Genomic DNA, 17,438 nt, shown 5'->3' with positions numbered 1-17,438 from the left:
CGATTAACAATAGTCTCTGGTGGCATAGAGTGAGAGGCCTGCCTTGATCAGGTGTGGGCTCTCCAGGGTGACATAGAAGTGAGTTTAGAATAGAGGTCTGTGCACTGACTGAGATCAGCTTGTATGGAGAGAGACAGGTTGAAGAAGCAGTGAATGTGAGAGAGAGAATGAGTAAGAGAGGTAGAAGGGCAATCACAACAAGCTAACAGGAGCAGAGCAGGAAGACATGGAATTGAAATAAAAGCTGATGCAGCTTGCAAAAGTGTGCCCTGTGATGATAGGTTTAAACCCATTTCACATGTATCTCAGTAAGCTGATGTGATGGCACCAATGTTGGCCAGAAGACTTGATTTTAAAAAAAATAAATGTTTAGTTAAGTATATAATAGACTGATGAATCTGCGCATTTTAAACATTACTTCACCTTGATGACTGTCAGCCTTGCAGAGCACTTGACATTTGGACCATTGGTGGGCTGCAGATCACACTTTGAGGACCACTAATCTATTGTGGTTGAAAAGCTTTTAAAAAGGGCGGATTTAGAATCGCCAATCGACCTAACCTGCATGTCTTTGGACTGTGGGAGGAAACCGGAGCACCCAGAGGAAACCCACGCAGACACGGGGAGAACATGCAAACTCCACGCAGGGAGGACCCGGGAAGTGAACCCAGGTCTCCTTACTGCGAGGCAGCAGCGATACCACTGCGCCACCGTGCTGCCCTAAATCAGCTAGCACAGGTGTAATAAATTTTAAAATGCTTTCAGTGGATTCTATTTACAACAATGAAGCATTAGTTTCAGTTTTTGTGATGGGTTATCAGAAGACCTTGAAGATGAAAAGGCCCAGTAGTGATTTGTGTAGTTCTGTCATTGATGTTATTAGTTGGGCCTTATAAGCCAGTATAAAAGAAAGACAGAAAGAAAGAAAGAAAGAAAGAAAGAAGAGCAAACTCAGTAAACTTTATATATATCTATATATTAAGGTTCATGTATGCATTTTACGTGAACTAGGTATGTATTTGTTTTAATAACTTTCTCAGGTCTTTTTATATATGCCAACAAAAATGAGCAGTTTAATAGCTGAATGTCAATTTCACTTAGCATTTTAGACATGAGTATATTTTATAAACTAAACACAAATATAATAATATATAACAATATTATGTAATAACAAATAGGTTAGTTGCTTGATGGTAGCTTCATTTTAGAAACAAAATACCAGCTTTAAAAAGTTAATAAGAATAATAATACATTTTGAAAACTGACACTGGCTAATAAAATACCATTAGTTAAATTATGGAATACTTGACACTTATAGAACTATTATGTATTCTACATATGGTTGAGTTCCACTTCTTTTCTGAGATGCCAGTTGAAATGTCCCTTACCTGTCATTCCCTAGGATCTTTGAAAGGTAGATTCCTTAAAATGTTTTTATATATTATTGAAATGCTACCTGGGTCTTCATTGAGACTGACCTGTATGGCCCCTAGGATTGATACAGTGTAGGTACAAGATGTTGAAATTTGGGTAGGTGAACTAAAGGACTTTTATCCATCATATTAATTTTTTTAAATTTGTAAAAAATTACCCAGGACTAGATCCAACCTGCAAGTGTTGCCATTTAGCTTTGCTAGGCCATATGTTTTGGGAATGTACTAAATTAACATCACTTTTGGATAAAAACCTTTTCAAACTTCTCAGATATGGCTCGAAGTCACAATCACTCCTAATCCATTAAACAACAATATTTGCTGTACAGTACTCCCGAATGGCATCAAAGTGGATAGGAAGAAATTGATTATAATAGCCTATACTACACTACTAGAAATGTGACTTATCTTGCTCAACTGGAAGAATCATAACTCACCTTCTATAACTTAGAGAGCAAGCAATGTTCTATATTATATCAAAATAGAAAAAATAAAATTCTCTCTTAGAGGATATGTTCAATACTTTTTTAGAATAAACTAGCTGGTACTGGGATTGACTTTCTAATGCACTTTTTTATTATATACTATACCATTTTCTATGTCCTCTAAATCCTGAGTAGGGTCGCTGGGGTCTCAAGCCTTTCCCAGCAAACTCTGAGTGCAAGGCAGGAACATCCCTTTTACAGGGTATCAGTCCCTCACAGGGAATGAATCATTTTATTATTTCTCAAAAAAAGACTTGTGTCTGTCTTCTCTTTATCTTTCTTTTACGTGGGGATTGAATCTTGTTTTGATTTGTTTTTGTTTTCTATTTTTCCTTTGTTTTTATTGTATTTAATTTGATGTAAATGGTTGTACATGGTATGTAACTATTATATGTTTGATTACTAGAATGCTATTGTTATGGTTTTTAAAAGTAAATTATTTCATCATAGAGCCCATTTCCAGAAGATGAATACTGTTGAATACTGTTTTGTTAATTTTTTTCTTTTTCTGTTCCTGCTTTCTTTTTTTTAGCTTTCTGATTTTTAAACATTTTTCAACTTTGACTATTAGTCATTTGTCAAATTTGACTGATTGTGTGCAATGTTATTTTCTTCAAATAAAAGAAATAAAAAATAAAATGGGTCTTTTCATAACATACACCATTGCCTTCCTGGTTTGGGTAATTCCTGGGTAAAAAATTTAAAAACGGGTAAATTTCCTGGGTCTTAAAGTATAGATTAGGCATTTTCAAGGCCTCCATCAGGATTATCCAATAGGCAGCACAATTAGTAAATCTCATTCTCAGAGGCCTAAGATGTAATAATTTTCTACTGTGAGAATACACACTATGATATATTCCAGTCCCTGAATATAAGTTGCTGGCCACAGTTTCTTCAGAACCTTCCAAATAAATCAATATAAAATTAAAGCCAGAATTATCACATTAGAGCTCAACCTTTCTAGCTCTTACGATATTTTCAAAGGAAAGTGTACCTTTGTTTCAAAAATTATTGCCATTATGTCACATTTTGTTAAACAAGCATATTCACTGTTGAATGGCTCAATACATTTAAGAAGAAAAATATTAATTGAACAACATACACCAGTTGGTGTTTAGGGTTGTCTCAGACTCCAGGAGCCATGTCCCCATAAAAAAACACTAATAAAAAAGGAGGCTAATGGATTGCTTTGGCACCTTTGAGAAGACTAATGAATCCCCTCCATGAATCTGACAAACCCAGGTTTTTTAAAATGAATCAAAATCAGACTTTTCTTCTAGTTCACAGAGATATATTCTATTCCTATTTTTTATTTACTTATGTCTTCATATTAAGTGAATAGTATCTCTGTATTCACATACAGTATGCAAAGAATAAAACGTGTAAATCTGGTAGTTGGCAGTAGTTTGGTTTACTAAATATGCTTAATATTTATGTGCTGTTATGCATAAAAGAATGCAGGTATGATCTAACCCATTTGCTAGTCAATTATACAGCATTTTTAATAAAAAATCTTCATGCATGTATTGTAGAGCAGAACTTTGCAAAAGGATACAATAAATTAAGCTTACAGTGCATTTCACAGCACTGTTCCAGAGATGAAAAGAAGGAAGTAAAAAATAGGTAAATGATGCACAGTTTAAGTGCATTACTTACAGAAAAATAAAAACAAAAGACTAAGGAGACAACCCCAAAGTATTTTAAAGGAAAAACATTTCATCCAGAAGGAAATTTTCACATAAGTAAATCACAACTGCAGTTTACAGAGCAGATTAAATAAACCTCCTTGAAGTACATATTATACAGTAAAAGCAATGTGAGCAACTGCCACAGGAAGTAATTTATAACTCAGCAGTTTACAAATTATGTGCTACAACAATAAACTCTTGAATGCATTACACTGCTGATACTCATTTAATAAAGAAAACAAGACCTGATATTAATTTATCCAAAAATTGCTTGACAGTATCGTCTAAATCACTTTGTCTTGCAAAGATCACATGTACTGTTAGCATAACTAGCAGCATAACTCATGCTAAAGTCCACAGGAACAATCATGTCCAGAATTTGCAAAGAATTTTCAACTTTAAATTTTTTTTAAATTAGTCTTCAATATGTTACTATTAAACTGACTTCAACTTAATTAGTAAAAGTGCAGTCTTTCTCTTATTGAACCCAGGACACTTTCCTTTCAGATTTTCAATAACACCAATCCAGAAATATGTTGTAAATTTCACTGCAGGTTCACAATATGGCCAACTGGTGTTCCACACATTCACGCTGTTTAATGGACTGTAAGCTCAGCTGAGGGCAGCCAAGAGCCTGAATGAGAGAAAGGAGGACTCATCATTATCAGCATTATGGATATAAAAGGAACTTTTGCCAATCACTAAGGAGGTTGATAAGGATTGATGAGACTGAGAGGATTGTGGAAGTCCAGCTCAGGGTCCAGATCCAGTTGAGGGATCATCAGATTCATGCTGCATGTGCCCAGTAACTTCAGTTGTACTGAAAGAAGTGAGACACATGACCTGAAAAGAGAAGGCAGCTTGTATGCTGTGTAATCCATCTCTGTGAAGTAATGGCTCAAACCTGAGGAAAAAACATATGGTATGACACTTCCAACAGTGCTATTATATTGCATATTTCCACTGCATATGATTAATATCATCAGAAACACCACATATACATAAACAGTGATTAGCAAAATGGCCAAGTTTCATTTTGCATTTAGTTTTGCAAAACTGACACTAAAATTAATTTAGCATGTGATTTCACAATTGTGAAATGTGAAAATCACTAAAATTATAATTTTTTTTTTTTTGCTTTTTGATCAAATAATTTGCTTCCTAATGCCTGCTCATACTTCTCTGTTTACTTGTGTTTTTTTTTACACAGATGCATAACAAAGGTAATTCACAGGTCGCCAGGAACATCAACTCAGTTTTATGGCTCTCAATCAAATCACCATGGAGGAGCTCAGTGCCTATATTTCACAAAAAGACACACCAAAATGCACCATAATGCTCATTGCTGGGTTTTCTAATCAAAAAACTCACTATTCGGAGAACTGCTTCTCCCTGCCATTACTCAGCAATATCCCTTTCCTGTTGCTTGATTGCAGGAGATAGGGTGAGGATTTCCACTGTCCAATGTCTATGAAAATCTGAGTTCCATTTCTGTTTCTGACACATCATTAGAATTGTCATCATAACTGGCAAAGTGGGCATCTTACTACCAGAATAATCACAACAAATTTGTCACGGTTCAAGTAAACATCTACAAGTGACAGGAACACAGGAGTCTGGTGATTTTTTTTCCCCAACTAGTGATTTTCATTTAAACATTAAATCACAGGCAGATGCATATGGAATTAACACAGGAAAATACTTCCAGAGAGGAACTAAACACCTTTCATCCTTCAGCTAATGGCATAAAACACCATTTGTTTTGATTTTTTTTTTACTTTCATTGCAAATTCAATTTTGTACAAATCATTTTTGCTCATGACTACACATAAATGGAGCACACTGACAATGATCATGCTGGGACTAAGAAAACTGCTGTGGGAAATTGGGGTTTATGGAATATGGACAAATAATTTATACATAATAATTTAAACTGGTCTTTGACTTATTAAAGATGGTTGTGTTAGCTGATCACTGTTATGTCAGTTTTACCTTGTTGGTGTGACCCAAAACCATTACACTAGTATGCAAACCTATAGCAGGATACAGTTTCATCATAATTGTTATTGGGGCAATCAAGAGTACGGAAGATTAATTTATTTACTGTGTATTTTTTTCTAAATATATGGGAAAGTCACTATATAAATAAAATGTATTATTGTTATTATTATTATTATTAAATATATAAGCATTTTCTTGTAAGAAATGATTGTTCTGGAATGACCTTATCCAAAGGTTGTTATATAATCCTGCTGATAGGGCGGAGGACATAACTATTATCCTTATACTCACCTGGCAGGGAAGTAGACAATTTACATTTGGTACTCCAGTCCAATTTCAACTAAGCTGATTGCTACTGAGGCTTCACATCCACATACCCTTCACACATCAGCAAGATAAAGAGTAACAAGGCAAATGAATAGGGGTGGGATGTTGGCAGGCTTAAATACTTTATTCTGTGATGATAGTCTTTAACATTCCTAATATTCTTAATGTGCAAAAATCAGAAGCAAAGAAAAAGGATATGATAAATCACCATACAACCTGGATGTGGTCAGCAGTTGTCACAGGTGATGTGTGTGTCTGCATTTATTTTCTTAAGGTTATGTTGTGTTCATACGGTATTGACCTTTTTGTTGAAAGTCTTCTGCCTGTTTCCTCTGCTGCTGCTCCTGATTCTCCCTTTCACTTGTTGCTGCTGGGTCAAGGTGAACAACTTTGGGTCAAGGTGAACAACTTTGTCGTGATTTCATTTGTGCCATTTTAAAAGACTGTATCATTACATGTTCTCAAGGTATGCATAGTTTTAGGGTCTCATTTATTATGCATGTGAAAAATTCAGAAAATGTCCATTTTACCATATTTTTAATGCTTTCTTAAAATATAATCTTTCTAGACTGCCCTTTTGCTGTGGAAAGTTTCATCCTTGGAAGCTTCTATTCTTTGCCTACTCTCTGCTAACACTTCCTGTTTTGTGTGATTTCAGCAGGCTGCTATTACAGAAATCAAAATTTCCAATAAAAAAGAAGAAATAACTTACATTTTAAACATTCTTTAACATTCAAACCTTCTTATTGTCTTTAAATACTTAAACTTTTAAGACATCCTTAACAATACTTCTACAAAAATAACATCATATTCCCAACAGCCCTGTTCTATTTGGGCCAACAGAAGTGCAAATCGTCAGACCTCCATCACATATATATTGCTTTAAGAAAATGGCCATATCTATTTGAGAACCAGAACATTAAGACATTTGATGAACTCTAAAATGATTGTGAACCGTGTACAACATTTACTGGTATAATAAAATTTACAGACCGTAAGAAGTCGATTATATAACTACCTGGAGGGATTGAAAGAATTATGACTTATTATGACTTATTATATTTAGAATTTGCAGTAAACTATTTTTTTGCTGGTTCTATACAAGTAAACCAGCAGCAGAATTATCAGTACTAATTAATCAGAAATGAAAAATGATTGGTAGTGTAGGGGCTTACATAATGGAGTCTTGATCACAGGTCAAGTAGAAGACTGTATGTGAGTTGAAGGTTTAATGACTGTTTAAAAGTGCTCAGCTGGTATGGCATCAAATGCTACAGTAACATTTGCTGGATGGCAGGGAGGCAAGCAATTTGTTGTTAAAATGTGTGAGATGATGATAATTGCTTTCTTTGGGCATCTCTTGTCATAATGTCCTGTGTGAATAGGAGTCATGAATCTTTTACTGCTGGACCTTGCAGTTGCCACATTCTATTTGCCATACCAAGCTGTGATACTCAGTTTGTACATTTTGCACTGGGCATCTGTAGAGATTCATTAGTATAAATATATGACACTTCAGCAACCACTCTACAGAGGGTGGGACACAGACATTGTTTCCTAAATGATTAAATAACATTCAGACCATAGCAGTGACGTGGGACTCAGAATTCAAGCTACTGTTAAGGATAAGTCACAATGGAAGATAGGATATTATTGTAAAAAACAAAGTTTACTGAAAATGCCTCATGTATAACACCGTGTGTAGAATTCACACTTAAACATGGCGTAAGCACAAAAGCGGAAATGTGCGTACACACAAAAAAATCCAGATGCATAAATCTGTGCGTTCGCCAACTTCCACATTCTTCCGCTACATAAATCCCTGTCAGTGTGAAAAGTAACGCACATGCATGCGCCTGCTGCCCCACCCAAACTCCTCCCAGAATTACGCCTCTTTGAATTTGCAAATCAACATAAATAGCCCTTAAGTTCAGCATTCTGTGAAAAGGCAATGGCAAAAGCACAGGGGAAAATAGAAGAATTTCAGCGAATACCAAGTGGAGGCAAGGAAAAACATACTATTTGTTGATTTAAACAGTGGTATAAACAACAAAAGGAAGTTGATCGTGTGACATAGAGTGTTGGAGAAACTCAAAAGCTCAAGTTCACAAAGTCGCACAGTGCCCAAAATAAAAAAAGTTGTCAGATATCAAAGTGGCCATGAAAAGGCGAGTCGTAACCCACCATCTGAGTGTCATATGAAAGCTTATTAGGGTACAGAGAAAAGAAAAAAATAAGAACACAGTGTGAAAAAAGCTCAAAATGTCAACTTTAATCTCGAAACTTCCACTTTAATCACGTACAGTGCATCCAGAAAGTATTCACAGCGCATGACTTTTTCCACATTTGTTATGTTACAGCCTTATTCCCAAATGGATTAAGATTCATTTTTTTCCTCAGAATTCTACACACAACACCCCATAATGACAAAGTGAAAAACGTTTACTTGAGATTTTTGCAAATTTATTAAAAATAAAAAATTGAGAAAGCACATGTACATAAGTATTCATAGCCTTTGCCATGAAGCTCAAAATTGAGCTCAGGTGCATCCTGTTTCCCCTGATCATTCTTGAGATGTTTCTGCAGCTTAATTGGAGTCCACCTGTGGTAAATTCAGTTGACTGGACATGATTTGGAAAGGCACACACCTGTCTATATAAGGTCCCACAGTTGACAGTTCATGTCAGAGCACAAACCAAGCATGAAGTCAAAGGAATTGTCTGTAGACCTCCGAGACAGGATTGTCTCGAGGCACAAATTTGGGGAAGGTTACAGAAAAATTTCTGCTGCTTTGAAGGTCCCAATGAGCACAGTGGCCTCCATCATCCGTAAGTGGAAGAAGTTCGAAACCACCAGGACTCTTCCTAGAGCTGGCCGGCCATCTGTAAACTGAGCGATCGGGGGAGAAGGGCCTTAGTCAGGGAGGTGACCAAGAACCCGATGGTCACTCTGTCAGAGCTCCAGAGGTCCTCTGTGGAGAGAAGAGAACCTTCCAGAAGGACAACCATCTCTGCGGCAATCCATCAATCAGGCTTGTATGGTAGAGTGGCCAGACAGAAGCCACTCCTTAGTAAAAGGCACACGGCAGTCCGCCTGGAGTTTGCCAAAAGGCACCTGAAGGACTCTCAGACCATGAGAAAGAAAATTCTCTGGTCTGATGAGACAAAGATTGAACTCTTTGGTGTGAATGCCAGGCATCACGTTTGGAGGAAACCTGGCATCACTCATCACCAGGCCAATACCATCCCTACAGTGAAGCATGGTGGTGGCAGCATCATGCTGTGGGACTGGGAGACTAGTCAGGATAAAGGGAAAGATGACTGCAACAATGTACAGAGACATCCTGGATGAAAACCTGCTCCAGAGCGCTCTTGACCTCAGACTGGGGCGACGGTTCATCTTTCAGCAGGACAATGACCCTAAGCACACAGCCAAGATATCAAAGGAGTGGGTCAGGACAACTCTGTGAATGTCCTTGAGTGGCCCAGCCAGAGCCCAGACTTGAATCCGATTGAACATCTCTGGAGAGATCTTAAAATGGCTGTGCACCGAAGCTTCCCATCCAACCTGATGGAGCTTGAGAGGTGCTGCAAAGAGGAATGGGTGAAACTGGCCAAGGATAGGTGTGCCAAGCTTCTGGCATCATATTCAAAAAGACTTGAGGCTGTAATTGCTGCCAAAGGTGCATCGACAAAGTATTGAGCAAAGGCTGTGAATACTTATGTACATGTGATTTCTCAGTTCTTTTATTTTTAATAGATTTGCAAAAACCTCAAGTAAACTTTTTTCACGTTGTCATTATGGGGTGTTGTGTGCAGAATTCTGAGGAAAAAATGAATTTAATCCATTTTGGAATAAGGCTGTAACATAACAAAATGTGGAAAAAGTGATGCGCTGTGAATACTTTCCGGATGCACTGTAGTTTATTTTGTCATTAAAGTAGAACATCATAAACTTCATCTTTAAATCGTTTAATTTACTAGTTTCTCAAATACCCTCGTAACTATAGTAGCACATTAAATGCTTTGTTTTGTATGTGTTCTTCTATGTGATCTATGTGTGTGAATCACTACGTGCTTCTTAAAGGGGCTTTCTCTTCCTCTGACTGGACACAGAATCCATTATATTCGTGATATTACAGCTCTCTTAATTAATTTAAATACAGAGATGTATACTTGATATCATTTTCATGATCATAGGAGTCAAAGCATGTTATTAAACATGGGAACACAGTGGCGCAGTGATAGTGACGAGCCCGCGCCCCGTCCAGAGGCTGCCTCACGCAAAATGCTTGCTGCGCGACCTTCAATGAAATAATTCATTGCAGCAGTACTGTCTCTTTCAAACATACTAACTCCCAATTCCTGTGCTTCCTTTTCTTTCTCCAAGTAACCACAATCAGCTCTGTAATAAATATTAAGCCATCTGTAAGCTTAGAACACCAATTTTTCAAAACTTTTAAGGAGCATTGAAATATCTTCATAGTACATGTTTAATTATTCTATCCATCTATCCTTCCAGAGTTGCGCCAGTCCCAGCAAGAATACAGCATGAGGCAGGAACAGTCCTTGAACGGGCACTGTTCAGTCTGTCGCTGAAGCTGCTCCTCTGTCTGGAGATGACATTGTTTAGTGGATGCAGTGGATTCTCCATAATTGATAAGAGCCTGCTGAGCGCCCGTCGCTCAGCCACGGATGTCAAACTGTCCAGCTCCGTGCCTACGATAGAGCCTGCTTTCCTCACCAGTTTGTCCAGGCGTGAGGCATCCTTCTTCTTAATGCTGCCTCCCCAGCACACCTCTGTGTAGAAGAGGGCGCACGCCACAACCGTCTGATAGAACATCTGCAGCATCAATTTTTACACATTGACAGCAACATGTAAATAGAATAATTTATTTTTCTTTGGTTATTTTCATGAATAAAGGCGCACTTGTTTATTTGATATTTGTACTTCAGTCTTCACACATTATACACTTCACATCAGCATTTTGTCAATTATTACTATAACATGAAAAAGTTCCTTTTTTAGTTATGTGTTCAACATTTCTTGCCTCACATTTCCTGTCAACCTACCCTTACTCAGATCGTTGTAGACACAGAACACACATGAAATGTGTGTATTCCAAATAAAGATGTATATATAATTCCAGACACCTCACACCCAAATAAACAGACTTGAGCTCTGAGAATTTCGTGTCTGACTTCAGCTGTGTCTGTGTGGGGGATGGGATAGCAGGCTGCTTGCTGCTTGTGCTGATTGACACATTTGCAAAACACAGACACTGATGAAAAGGTGCAAAGAAATTGAATCTGGTCTGGCATGAGCATAAAAAGAGCCTGTGTGGGACAGAGGATAGATCAAGGCAGAACAAAAGGAAATGGAGAAGAGAAGAAAAGTGTCTCTGAATGATGCTTCATAGGAAGCAAACAGACAGCAGTCACAGGGCTGGGTCACTCTTGCTGAATGTTCAAGGAGCAGGAGCAACCAACTGCTCTGAGTTGTCTCCTGTCAAAGGCCAAGAGATGGCAGCAGATAAAAAGAGTAGGGCTGGCAGGGCTCCCTCAAATGACGATGGATGTTTACAAGCTGGTTAAAAGGATGATTACACCTGTCGTAATATGTCCCGTCAAGCTGAGGAGACTGTAAAGGTATAGCAGAGGAGATGTTGGTTTTGGTAAGAGGCACAAGAGGCTTGTGAATGTTTCAAGGGATTGATCCTGACACTGATTTTAACTATATGGATTATTTATTTATTTGTATTTTAACCTCCACTTTTATCACTGTTTTTATTTATTTTATTATTTATCAAAGAAATGATTACACTGCATTTTTGTTTGGAAGACTGTTTTTAAAGTCAAAAAGCATTGTGTGCTTATGCGTCTACCTCTTGTTGGGATGTGTAATCATTGCCCCGCTCATTTTTGGACATCTGGGCCATCACAATTTCCCAATTTTATTTTAAAAAATACATGAAAGTGAGCCTGCACAATCCTGAATTCTCAATTAATTTTTTTTATGCCAATGCCCATTTTCATTAGGAGGCATATTCAAATATAGTCAATCCACGCAATGTATTTCACACATTCCAAAAATAATAGTAATAATTTCAAATGGGATTCTAATTCAATAACTCAGGTTGTCCTTCTTTTGATTGGACTGCTCTCTAGCATTTTACCAGAATACACTTGTTTGTCACTATAAGTACTCTGCAGGTTAATTTTTAATTAAACCTCTTACATTTTTAATTTTTTTTTTACTTTTTCTAAGCATCCTCTTGAATTCTCTGAACACAAAACTGTGTCTTTTATGTTAAAAATTAGCTAAGCCCTGTCATTTTTGTAAAGTATGAACAATAGGTGCATCACGATAATGGCAAGGCTGAAAAATGGGTCTTAGAATACAGATAGTATTAGAGCTTCAATAGGGATTCTGGGCCAAGGGTTAACTTGTTCAGTAATGTTCAATTAACTCATGGCCTCTCTTCACAAGTTAACAATCTCTCCATCTAAAATTGCATACTGCGTGTCTCTAAACATGGAATATAATACCACCTTCACTCAAAGAGTGCATTTATAGGCCATTCTCTAGTCAAATTATGTTAAAAGACTCCAAAATAATAATATAAATTAGTTATTCCTTTAACATTATTCATTCTGTGTGATAATTCATTTAAGACTATACTATTTAAAACCAGAGAGAATACAGAATGCTGAGAAATTCCCTGTTAGATGCATTAATTAAAGTTATTGCTTCCTTCCTTTTCACTTGATATTTTTAAGTTTTATTATACTGCAAACTGGAGAGATAGTAAGTGAGAAATACTTCCAGGAAGAGGGTAATAATGCAAATTCAAGAGAGTATGCAACTTTCTGGTAAGAAGTCTGAGAAAAAGGAAAAAAGTGCACAGTTGTTTGTTGCAGGAATAAAATGTATGATGAGTATAAACTACTTTTATATGTCTGTGGTTTAGGGATAGTATTTAGGTTCTAAGGTATGATTGAGACAGGTTGCCGTTTATGTGTTGATTTTTCAAGCTGAGTAGTACTAAGTGCTGACATATAAGGTACAGTATATGAACTTTGTCAAAAATACTTGCATATAGAAAGAGATCTATTAGCTAGAAATAAGACAAGAATGTAGTGATTAATTTGGAGTTGTAGAACATCTATCCTTCCTACATACGTTCTAAAATACCGAGTTAAAACACTAATCTTTTGCATGGGCCACATATTTCTTATTCTTCCCACATAAACCACATTAAGAAACTTTCTTACTTTCACCTCCGTTAACATATCCCGTGTTCGCTCATTCCTTTCATTTACTAATGCTGAGAAACTTGTCCATGCTTTTATCACATCTCGCATCGATTATTGTAACTCGCTCCTGGCAGGTGCCCCTTCTAATTTTATATTACAGCTCCAGTTGATTTAGAACTTTGCTGCAAGAGTCCTTACTTGAACCAGCAACAGTGAGCACATCACACCCATTCTGCTTTGCCTTCACTGGCTCCCTGTGTCTTACAGGATTGAATATAAATTTATATTAATAACCTGGTAAGCTTTAAATGGCCTTGCACCGGACTACATCAGTGACCTTCTCCATCTCTATGCTCCTGTTTGCCTACTAAGGTCCTCTGATTCTGGTAATCTTGTTGGGCCTTACACTAACCTGCACTCTATGGGTGACAGGGCCTTCAGCTCCATAGCACCCAGACTTTGGAATGACATCTTGAAATTAATTAGATCAGCTGACTCCATTCATTCTTTTAAAAAGCAACTTAAAACTCAACTATTTAGGAACGCTTTTAACTTAACTTAACATTCTGCCCTTTCTTTCAGTTTACCTCTCTGTCCAGATGCTCAGGATAATTTGTGTGTCTGTTATATCACAAATTAGGTTATTTGTTAGGTTTTTCTTTTAGTATTGAATTTAGTGTTTTACTCTGGTCTACTGTCCTTTATTCTATTTAATGCTTTGTTATCTGTTTCATTGTTCTATTCAGGAAAACATTTGTATCCAATGTTACATATACCCTGCTGTTTTTTCTAAGACTCTGTGAAGCGCCTTGAGCATGGGAAATTATATTATTATTATAATTAAATATGGAGCTTGAAAAAAGATCAACATTTTTTATTATGATTTTGAATTTGGTAGATGGATTTATACAAAACAACATACAAAATTAAGACTGAATTGTTTATATTTTTTTAACAGTTAGAAAGCAGGGGGATCAACTCATTTTCTCAGGGTCATACATCAGTAGCAATAATGAAATCAGTAACCCTGTGTTTAAACTCCTAGTCCTTTCCTCTGCTGTATTAATTGGTATGTGACAAGGCCACTGCTATTACTATTACTACTACAACATTTGCATAAAATATTTTGCAGTAATAACATGCATTGCATTTGTCATTCCAACAGATGGTGCATCACAAACATGTTTAGTAATAAAATGTATTGCTACAAATGTTTGTGATGCACCATCGATTGGAACGACAAATCCAATGCATTCATTTCTGTTAAATGCCACTGTGTATGTGCAATGTGCAATGTTAATGTTTATGATGCCATCTCTTGGAACAAAAAATTCAATTCATTTTATTACTACAAATGGTTGTGATACACCATCTGTTGGAATGACAGAGACATAGAAACTGGATGAATACAGATACACAGACACTTATTTTATTAAGGTGCATATCTGCTATATGCATATATACAAGATGGTGTATGAAGAAACTTCCCCACACATATTAAGACAGTAAAGCTGCAGAGTGTTTAGTTTTGTTTCTGTTTAATTCTGTTATTAGTGTGCTTGCTGGAGATAAGATATGCCATATTCAATGGCACAGGCTCTACTTTGACAGAAGACGGATGCTTGGAACAGTATCTCATTGCTAGTGCTGCTGCTTAATCTACAGTTGTGCACTACTGGTTCTGAGACCAATCCACCTAATTCAAGTAACTCTTTCATCTTCACTCCAGAGACATTTCGAATCATATAACAACATTTATTTATATAGCACATTTTGATACATCAAAGTAGCTCAGTGTGTTTTACAGTAATGGAAAGAAGTCCTCATAAAGTCAATGTGGCGATTATCATAACAGATGGATGCGCTATGCAAGGAATGTTGCATCGCTACCAGTAAAGACTATTTTCAGCATAGCCTTTAAAATGGTTAGTAACATTCTTTAATAACATTCTCTACTAATAAAATTAGAAAATCACTTTCGACTTGAATAGAAGATTTGTTATTATTTTATTACTGAGAAAACCTTAATGACATTTATACTAAGACCAAATTATAATTCGCGTGTGACCCGGTAGTAGAGGCAGTTGTGTTAATGCCATGTCTTATAATGATGGATTAGCATATTTTCTGCTTATTATTACAGTTGACATGTTTTTAGATGTACTTGGGATATTTAATGTAGTTTTATAATGCTAAATGCTATGGGTACATGTCCATATACTATATTAACACTAAGCTTAATTGGTAAGAATTTCAAAAAAGTTAAACAAAATATTGTTTGCTTTAAAATGTGGTCAGTAGATTGATTGTATTTTGAACTTTAACTCTTTGCTTGTGCTTTAACTGCTTATTATTTATTTTAAAATCCACAGTCTCATAAAATCCGCACTTTAAAACAGCACACTCTGCTGAAGAATTGCTTAAATAAAGCAATTAGATGCCACTATATTGTAGTACTCTCTCTAGCAAGTAGAAATGTGGAGCATTTACTTTACAATTTGTTAATTAAGTCAAATGAGCATATCAACATTTTAGATTGCAGTAAATCTGCTTTTCATCACACCACTTTATTGCTGCTTTATAGACAAAATCATCAACTATATACTTAGCCACATAAAAATGAGGTCTGAAGACGTTTTTTTCCTCAATTTTTTATCAGACTAACAAAGACCTAGACATGGTGAATCATACATCATATGCAAAAAAAGCCCATTATGTTAATTGAATGCAGTTCATACAATGGTATATAAAATTGAGAGGAATTGTCTTAAACTGCCTTGGCACCCATTAATGCCAATATAAGCATGAACAGAACAAAGTAGCTAATATGAATTAATGGATTACTGTTAGCACTTTCAATCTTTCCACCATATGCTTTTGGCATAATTGAGGAAAACTGTGTCCATAGGATTAGTTTCCATAACATGGCAATTAAGTCGGTTAGCTGTTTTTTGAAAGGAAGACAGAAAATAGCTAATTTGATGGGACTATGTCCCAGACCAAAGCCTTGATTGCCAAATCCCACAGGAAAGTGGCTAGAAATCTGCTTATTCATGTGGCCTCTTTCTCTAATCAGATTCTGTACTACTGGTATTCCACACTGACAAACCTGCAGTGAAGAATATCTACAGTGAAGATATTCTGGAGATCAGCAAATAGTTATCAGACAACAGGGTGTTACTACAGTACATCTAGTTAAAATAAGGACAGTAGTTTCATAGTATAAAGTAAAGCAAAAAAAAAAGTCAATGCTTCAAAATATATTAATCATGTACATTGGAAACTAGATAATAGCTTGAAATGAAATAGTAAGTTACAAAATGTCCACACTAAAATTAGCAATAAAATCAAAAATCAAGTTTGTACAGTAATCCCTCCTCCATCGCTGGGGTTGCGTTCCAGAGCCACGCACGAAATAAGAAAATCCGCGAAGTAGAAACCATATGTTTATATGGTTATTTTTATATTCTCATGCTTGGGTCACAGATTTGCGCAGAAACACAGGAGGTTGTAGAGAGACAGGAACGTTATTCAAACACTGCAAACAAACATTTGTCTCTTTTTCAAAAGTTTAAACTGTGCTCCATGACAAGACAGAGATGACAGTTCCGTCTCACAATTAAAAGAATGCAAACATATCTTCCTCTTCAAAGGAGTGTGCGTCAGGAACAGAGCATGTCAGAGAGATAGAGAAAAGCAAACAAATCAATAGGGCTGTTTGGCTTTTAAGTATGCGAAGCACCGCGGCACAAAGCTGTTGAAGGCGGCAGCTCACACCCCCTCCGTCAGGAGCAGAGAAAGAGAGAGAGAGAGAGAGTTTGTTTTTCAATCAAAAATCAATACGTGCCCTTCGAGCTTTTAAGTATGCGAAGCACCGTGCAGCATGTCGCTTCAGGAAGCAGCTGCACAGAAGGTAGCAACGTGAAGATAATCTTTCAGCATTTTTAGACGAGCGTCCGTATCGTCTAGGTGTGCGAACAGCCCCCTTGCTCAATCCCCCTACCTCAGGATCAGAGAAAGTCAGCGCAAGAGAGAGAGAAAAGTAAGTTGGGTAGCTTCTCAGCCATCTGCCAATAGCGTCCCTTGTATGAAATCAACTGGGCAAACCAACTGAGGAAGCATGTACCAGAAATTAAAAGACCCATTGCCCGCAGAAATCCGCGAACCAGCAAAAAATCTGCGATATATATTTAAATATGCTTACATATAAAATCCGCGATGGAGTGAAGCCGCGAAAGGCGAAGCACG

The sequence above is a fragment of the Erpetoichthys calabaricus genome, chromosome 4, assembly GCF_900747795.2.
Source record: "Erpetoichthys calabaricus chromosome 4, fErpCal1.3, whole genome shotgun sequence".
NCBI classification, from domain to species: domain Eukaryota; kingdom Metazoa; phylum Chordata; class Cladistia; order Polypteriformes; family Polypteridae; genus Erpetoichthys; species Erpetoichthys calabaricus.
The sequence above is the reverse complement of the archived record's forward strand: the minus strand, read 5'-3'. Positions refer to the sequence as shown.